Source organism: Rhinopithecus bieti, unplaced genomic scaffold (genome assembly GCF_001698545.2).
Source record: "Rhinopithecus bieti isolate Rb0 unplaced genomic scaffold, ASM169854v2 scaffold_21022, whole genome shotgun sequence".
Taxonomy (NCBI): domain Eukaryota; kingdom Metazoa; phylum Chordata; class Mammalia; order Primates; family Cercopithecidae; genus Rhinopithecus; species Rhinopithecus bieti.
Window position 1 is genome coordinate 1,291,793 of NW_016810401.1, and position 8,143 is coordinate 1,299,935.

Sequence of the window (8,143 nt, forward strand, 5' to 3'; positions counted from 1 at the left end):
ATCCATTTATAGGCTCTCTGCAAGAAGAAAAATATGACTCTTATTTTGCCCGACCCCGCAGGCAGTCAGACCTTATGGTTTTCTTCCCTTGTTCCCTGAAAATTGCTGTTATTCTGTTCTTTTTCAAGGTACACTGATTTCTATTGTTCAAACACACATGTTTTACAATCAGTTTGTACAGTTAACACAACAGTGGTACTGAGGTGATGTACATCGTCAGCTTACAAAGATAACAGGATTAAGAGATTAAAGTAAGATAGGCATAAGAAATTATAAGAGTATTATTTGGGAACTGAAAAATGTCCATGAAATCTTCACAATTTATGTTCCTCTGCTGTAGCTCTAGCCGGTCCCTCCGTTCAGGGTCCCTGACTTCCTGCAACAAAATTTGTTGCATCTCATGATTTATTCATTTCAATGTCATTTATTTTTGACTAACATCACAAGGAAATTTATTAATTTCAACAGATAGCTCCTTTCTTTCCTTTGTCTTTCTTTCCTTTTTGGAGATACAGTCTCACTCGGGCACCCAGACTGGAGTGCAGTGGTGTGATCATAACTCACTGCAACCTCAACCTCCTGAGCTCACACAGACCTCCCACCTCATGTGGTCCCATGTAGCTAGGACCACAAGTGAATGCCACAATACCCAGCTAATTATTTTAGTAGAGATGAGGTCTTGCTATATTGCCAAGGTTGGTCTCAAACTCCTGAACTCAAGCAATTCACCTGCCTTGGCCTCTAAAGTGCTTGGATTACAGGCAGGAGCCACCGTGCCCAGTGGGAAACTATTATTTATTTATTTGAGACACAGTTTCGCTCCTGTTGCCCAGGCTGGAATGCAATGGCACAATCTCGGCTCACTACAACCTCTTCCACCCAGGTTCAAGTGATTCTCCTGCCTCAGCCCCCCGAATAGCTGGGATTACAGGCACTTACCACCACACCTGACTAATTTTTGTATTTTTATTTTTATTGATTTATTTTTGAGATGGAGTCTGGCTCTGTCACCTAGGCTGGAGTACAATGGCGCGATATCAGCTCACTGCAACCTCCGCCTCCCAGGTTTAAGCAATTCTCTGCCTCAGCCTCCCAAGTAGTTGGAATTACAGCTGCCCGCCACCACACCTGGCTAATTTTGTATTTTTAGTAGAGACGGGGTTTCACCATTGTGGCCAGGCTGGTTTTGAACTCCTGACCTCAGGTGATCCATCCACTTCAGCCTCCCAAAGTGCTGGAATTACTGGCATGAGCCACCATGCCTGGCCTGGGAAATTATTCTTAATTTTCTGTTCTTTTTATGAAAATCTTCACTAAGTTTTGGTAAGTTTACTTTTTCTTTGCTCTATGCTTTCCACCAATGTACAACATTGCTAATTTAGGAAAATCAAAATATTATCATATGAAAAATTGTTGACTATGATCTGAAAGTCAAATTTAGCTGCAGCTTGATCTTATTCCACAGATCTTTTTATACAGAAACAACCAGCTATGCCTTGGGATCAAAATCCAGAACAATCAAATGGAAATTACAGTGAAAATGAACAAAAGGGAGAGCAGAAATGGAGAGAAGGAGGAGGAGAAGCAGGTGGAAAGAGAGAGCGAGAAAAAGAAGAGGAAAATGAAAAGGAGCTGGAAGATGAACAGGAAAAAAGGAAAAGGGAAAATAAGAAAAAATATTCCAAGGGTAGATTAGTCAGCAAATCCCTCATGGACACTCTCTGGGCAAAGTTTAAGTTAAACAGGTGCCCCACAATACAAGAGAGTCTATCACTCTCGTTTGAATTTGGCATGACACATAAACAGGTATGACGACATTAATAGACATTTCTTCATTGATAGACAAAGTCACTTCTATAGTACTATTACTCACATAGACCAATATCCTTATTCTTGTATTAATCACCTCCCACACCTCATTTTTTGCAGATAAGTCAATGGTTTTGTAAAAAGAGGAAGAAATACAATAGAGAAATGTCCAAGAGAAAGCATAAGGAAAAACAAACTAGGTAAGAAAGTGTTTCTTGTAAAATAACAGGAAGTAGAAGGAATATATTGACTTCCGGAGATGGTTTGTGTTTCCATTGTTGTTGGGTGTGCCTATAAACTTTTCGTGTTCCAGCCAGTGGCAGAAAACCATTTACTGCCTTATTTTCACTCCACTCAAAACACACACAGGCACATACTCACATATACATGCCACCATTTAACACGTAATCATATTACCAAATGTACAAATACAGACATTAGCTTTTTATTGATTGCAGCACAGAATTAATAATTTTGTCCTTTTTGTTCCTTTGATGCTAAATATGTCTGATGATTGTCCTTCTGCTCTAGTTATTGGCAGATGCTCATGTGATTTTTGGAAGGAATTAAGGACAATATCAAGTCTTTTGTTTGTTTCTTTTGTTGTTGTTGTTTTTCTTTTTTTTTAGACAGAGTTTCATTCTTGATGCCCCAGGCTGGAGTGTAATGGCAGAGCTCAGCTCAATGCAACTTCCACCTCCAGGGTTCAAGCGATTCTCCTGCCTCAGCCTCCTGAGTAGCTGGGATTGATTACAGGCATGTGCCACCATGCCCGGCTAATTCTGTGTTTTTAGTAGAGACCGGGTTTCTCTGTGTTAGTCAGGCAGGTCTCGAACTCCCTACCTCAGGTGATCCACCTGCCTTGGCCTCCCAAAGTGCTGGATTTACAGGTGTGAGCCACTGCACCAAGCCCAATATCAACATTTTTAACATCACTAGACTGTATATAGAATTTTAATATATTATTTATTTATGTATATTTATGTAGAAATGTTTAAATATTATCTCACTTGATCAATGTTTTTTGTTTGTTTGTTTTTTGAGACAGAGTCTCACTCTGTCACCCAGGCTGGAGTGCAATGGCACGATCTCTGCTCACTGCAACCTCTACCTCCTGGGTTCAAGCAGTTCTCCTGCCTCAGCCTCCCGAGTAGCTGGGGTTACAGGCACCAGCTAATTTTTACTATGCCCAGCTAATTTTTGCATTTTTAGTAAATACCGGATTTCACCATGTTGGCCAGGCTGGTCTCAAACTCCTAACCTCAGATGGTCCGCCCACCTCGGCCTCCCAAAGTGCTGGGATTCCAGGTGTGAGCCACCATGCCCGGCCTCACTTGATCATTAAGCAAAATATGGTGCCCTCGGTTGTCAATCCCAGGAGAGCAGAACACTGAACACTGGTTACCAACACCGAGGGAATGACTCCTACCACATGGAGGATTGCAAAGATCATCACTGTGCCAACCGACAAGAATAGAAGTCCAAATGTTTCCACTCAATGCACCTCGCCATCAGAGTTGTGCAAAACAATGCGATCAAGCCATGGGTAGAGCAACACTTTACTTACAGAGCAAGATCAGCTTCCTGGCAGCCCGTGCAGGGAAATTGGCTATGCATACCCCTCTGGCGCATTGGGCTTGCCACAGGGAAAGATAGTCTCACAGAGGCAATAAACCAGCACAGGTCACTTGGGCTCTTTTTTCTTTTCTCTTTTTTTTTTTTTTTTTTGCGATGGAGTCTTGCTCTGTTGCCCAACCGGAGTGAAATGGCGCAATCTCGGCTCATTGCAACCACCACCTCCTGGGTTCAAGCGATTCTCCTGCCTCAGCTTCCTGAGTACCTGGGATTACAAGCACCTGCCACGATGCCCAGCTAATTGTTGTATTTTTAATAGAGACAGGGTTTCACCAAGCTGACCAAGATGGTCTCAAACCCCAACCTCAGGCGATCTGCCTGCCTGGGCCTCCCAAAGTGCTGGGATTAGAGGCATGAGCCACTGTGCCCGGCCTCTTTTTTTGAAATTTGAGACAGGGTCTTGCTCTGTCACCCAGGCTGGAGTACAGTGGTGCAATCTCGGCTCTCTGCAGCCTCCATCACCCAGGTTCAAGCAATTATCGTGCCTCAGCCTCCTGAGTAGCTGGGACTACAGATATGTACCACTACACCGGGCTAATTTTTGTATTTTTAGTGTAGATGACGTTTCACTGTGTTGGCCAGGCTGGTCTTGTACTCCTGGCCTCAAGTGATCTGCCTGCCCCACAAAGTGCTGGGATTACAGGCGTGAGCCACTGCACCCGGCCGGGCTCTTTTATCTCTTGGTAAAGAAGTATTCCAGGCCCACAGTCTATTCTTATGAGGCCAAGTCAGGATTGAAAGACTACATGCATGAGACTGCATTTCCCAGCAATCATTACTCTAAATTATAAATGAGGAAGCTGAATTGCTGGGAAATAACATGATTTCATCAATAAATAACAATTACTGACTGTCTGAGCCTGAATTTGTACTCTCATCTCTTAGTTTCATAAGCTGTATATTTTCAGTTATAACTTGAGACATAGTCTAGGCTCTATCAATTTGTTTCATAAGTAGTGTTTGGATGCTCTCAGTGTCCTCTTAAAATCCCACTGTGACAGTTTTTTGGTTTTTGTTGTTGTTGTTTGAGACAAGTTTTGCTCTGTCACCCAGGCTAGAGTGCAATAGCACGATCTTGGCTCACTGCAACCTCTGCCTCCAGGGTTGAAGTAATTCTGCCTCAACTTCCAAGTAGCTGGGACTATAGGCACGTGCCATCACGCCTGGCAGATTTTTTTTTTTTTGTATTTTTAGTAGAGACAGGGTTTTACCGTGTTAGACAGGATGGTCTCGATCTCCTGACCTCATGATCTGCCCACCTTGTCTTCCCAAAGTGCTGGGATTACAGGCATGAGCCACTGCACCCGGCCAACTTTGTATTTTTAGTAGAGATGGGTTTTCACCATGTTGGTCAGGCTGGTCTCGAACTGCTGACCTCAGATGATCTGCCCGCCTCGGCTTCCCAAAGTGCTGGGATTACAGACATGAGCCAGGACGCCCGGCTGTTTTTTGTTCATTTGTTTTTAAGAGACGGGGGTCTCACTGTGCCGCCCATGCTGGTCTCAAACTGCTGGGTTACAGGGATCCTCCTACCTCAGCCTCCCCAGTAGCTGGGATTGCAAGTGTACATTACCATGCCCAGCTGGTGTGATGGTGTTTCTAATGGTCTTGCACCATTTCTGCCTCTACAACTTTCTTACCCCTATGAAATTTTAAAATATATGTTGGAAAGATTACCTTGCCCTTCAATAAGAATTGCTTTCCAGATTTAACATATTTTGATGTATATTAAATAAGTAGACTGTGTTGTGAAGCTTTTCTTTACATTTTTTTACAGACGGGGTCTCTATGAGGTGCCAAGGCTGGTCTCGAACTCCTGCCCTCAAGGGATCCTCCCACCTTGGCCTCCGGAAGTGCTGTGATTACTCGCATGAGCCATTGTGCCTGGCTAAGATGTTTTTTCTTTTTTCTTTTCTTTTTTGTATTTTGAAACACAGTCTCTGTTGCACAGGCTGGAGTGCAGTGGCTGGATCTTAGCTCACTGCAACTGCCGCCTCCCGGGTACAAGCAATTCTCCTGCCTCAGCTTCCTGACTGTGGCTAAGACGTTTTATACAAAACCATTCTCACTAATAAATGGAGTTCTGAAAGGATAAACAAGAAAATATTAACAATCATTAATTCTGTGGAGTAGAACTAAATGAGACGAGTGCAAAGAAGTTCCTATATATCCTATTTTCATACTACTGTGGTTTTAAAGTTTTTACAGTGGACGTTGATTTTATTTCAGAAAAAAAGTCAATAAATAAATTACCAACCTCTGCAAATTTCTTGAGACTGAAAGGGAAATCCATTGTAGAATCTAATGAGTTCAGAGCATTCTGCAATTTGTCAATATATCTCTAAATATCCCTTCCAGGCCTGGTGCAGTGGCTCACGCCTGTAATCCCATCACTTTGAGAGGCCGAGGCAGGAAGATAACTTGAGGTCAGGAGTTCCAGACCAGCCTGACCAACATGGTGAAGCCCCATCTCTACTAAAATACAAGATTAGCTGGGTGTGGTAGCGCATGCCTGTAATCCCAGCTACTTAGGAGTCTGAGGCGGAGAATTGCTTGAACCTGGGAGGCAGAGGTTGCAGTGAGCTGAAATCATGCCATTGCACTCCAGCGTGAACAGCAAGAAAGAAACTTCGTATCAAAATAAATACATAAAATAAAATAACCATCCCCTCCAAACATGGCATTTCTCTATAAACTTGATTATGCTCCGGGAAAGTTGATTATTTATTTATTTATTTTTTTGAGACAGTCTTGCTCAGTCACCCAGGCTGCAGTGCAATGGCGCAATCTCAGCTAACCACACCCTCCAACTTCCGGGTGCAAGCAATTTTCCCTGCCTCAGCCTCTGAGTAGCTGGAATTACAGGCACCTGGCACCACGCCTGGCTAATTTTTGCATTGTTAGCAGAAACGGGGTTTTGGCATGTTGGCCAGGTTGGTCTTGAACTCCCTACCTCAGGTGATCCGCCTGCCTCAGCCTCCCAAAGTGCTGGAATTACACACCCAGCCAAAGCCTTCTTTTTTTTTTTCTTTTTTTGAGACGGAGTCTCCCTGTGTCGCCCAGGCTGGAGTGCAGTGGCGCGATCTTGGCTCACTGCAAGCTCTGCCTCCCAGGTTCACGCCATTCTCCTGCCTCAGGCTCCAAGTGGCTGGGACTACAGGCGCCTGCCACCGTGTCCGGCTAATTTTTTTGTATTTTTAGTAGAGACGGGGTTTCACCGTGTTAGCCAGGATGGTCTCGATCTCCTGACCTCGTGATCCGCCCGTCTCGGCCTCCCACAGTGCTGGGATTACAGGCTTGAGCCACCGTGCCCGGCCCAAAGCCTTCTATTTATACTTCCCTGACAACATCCCTCTTCCCATAAGAATAAACTTACCTTGTGTTTTGCATTTAGCATTTCCACACAATATTTTACTATGCCTGCATGCCTCCTAAAGCAATATATGATACTGTATTGCATGTTTTGAAATGTATATGAATGTTATATCTCATTCCTTTGCACTTTATACATAAATACTGGTTTTTTTGTTTTGTTTTGTTTTTTTCTGAGATGGAGTTTTGCTCTTGTTGCCTAGACTGGAGTGCAATGGCGCGATCTCGGCTCACTGCAACCTCCGCCTCCCGGGTTCAAGCAATTCTCCCGCCTCAACCTCCCAAGTAGTTGGGATTACAGGAGCCTTCCATCATGCCTAGCTAATTTTGTATTTTTAGTAGAGACGGGGTTTCACCATGTTGGCCAGGCTGGTCTCAAAGTGCTGACCTCAGGTGATCCTCCCTCCTTGACTTCCCAAAGTGCTGAGATTACAGGCATGAGCCCATGCGCCCAGCCTTTTCATTTATTTGTTTGTTTGTAAGACAAAGTCGTGCTCTGTTGCCCAGACTGGAGTGCAGTGGCACAAACACAGCTCACCGTGGCCTCAAACTGCTGGACTCAAGCGATCCTCCCACCTCAGCCTCCCCAGTAGCTTGTACCATGGGCACAAGCCACTATGCCTGTTTGTTTGTTTGTTTGTTTTTTCAGAGATAAAGTCTAACCATGTTGCCCGGGCTGATCTTGAACTCTTGGGTTCAAGCAATCCTTTCAACTTGGCCTCCCAAAGTGCTGGGTTTATAGGCGTGAGCCAGCACTCCCTGCCTGCAATCTAACTTTTAAAAAGAGCTTTATTGAGATATAATTCAAATACATAAAATTCGCCCATTTAAAGTGTATAATTCAATAGCGTTTGAACATTTCATGATGTTGTGGGGAATCTAAATTTTTTTTTTTTTTTTTTTTTTGAGATGGAGTCTCACTCTGTCTCCCAGGCTGGAGTGCAGTGGCACGATTTTGGCTCACTGCAACCTCTGCTCCCCAGGTTCAAGCGGTTCTCCTGCCTAAGCTTCCCAAGTAGCTGGGATTACAGGCCCCACGGTGGCTAATGCCTGTAACCCCAGAATTTTGGGAGGCCGAGGCAGGCGGATCATAAAGTCAGGAGATCGAGACCATCCTGGCTAACACAGTGAAACCCCGTCCCTACTAAAAATTCAAAAAAATTAGTTGGGCGTGGTGGCGGGCACCTGTAGTCCCAGCTACTTGGAAGGCTGAGGCAGGAGAATGGCGTGAACCTAGGAGGCGGATCTTGCAGTGAGCGGAGATTGCACCACCGCACTCCAGAGCCTGGGCGACAGAGCGTGACTCTGTCTCAAAAAAAAAAAAAAA

The 8,143-nt window shown here is 44.3% G+C and overlaps 1 long non-coding RNA gene across 1 annotated transcript; it reads left to right on the top strand.

Annotated features, from left to right (window-relative positions):
- The first annotated feature begins 1,603 nt into the window (after window positions 1-1,603).
- On the top strand, window positions 1,604-5,313 carry LOC108542062 (uncharacterized). Its single transcript, XR_001889156.1, has 3 exons — window positions 1,604-1,806; window positions 1,930-2,009; window positions 5,222-5,313. It is a non-coding gene; the product is annotated as an uncharacterized LOC108542062 (long non-coding RNA).
- The last annotated feature ends 2,830 nt before the right edge of the window (window positions 5,314-8,143 follow it).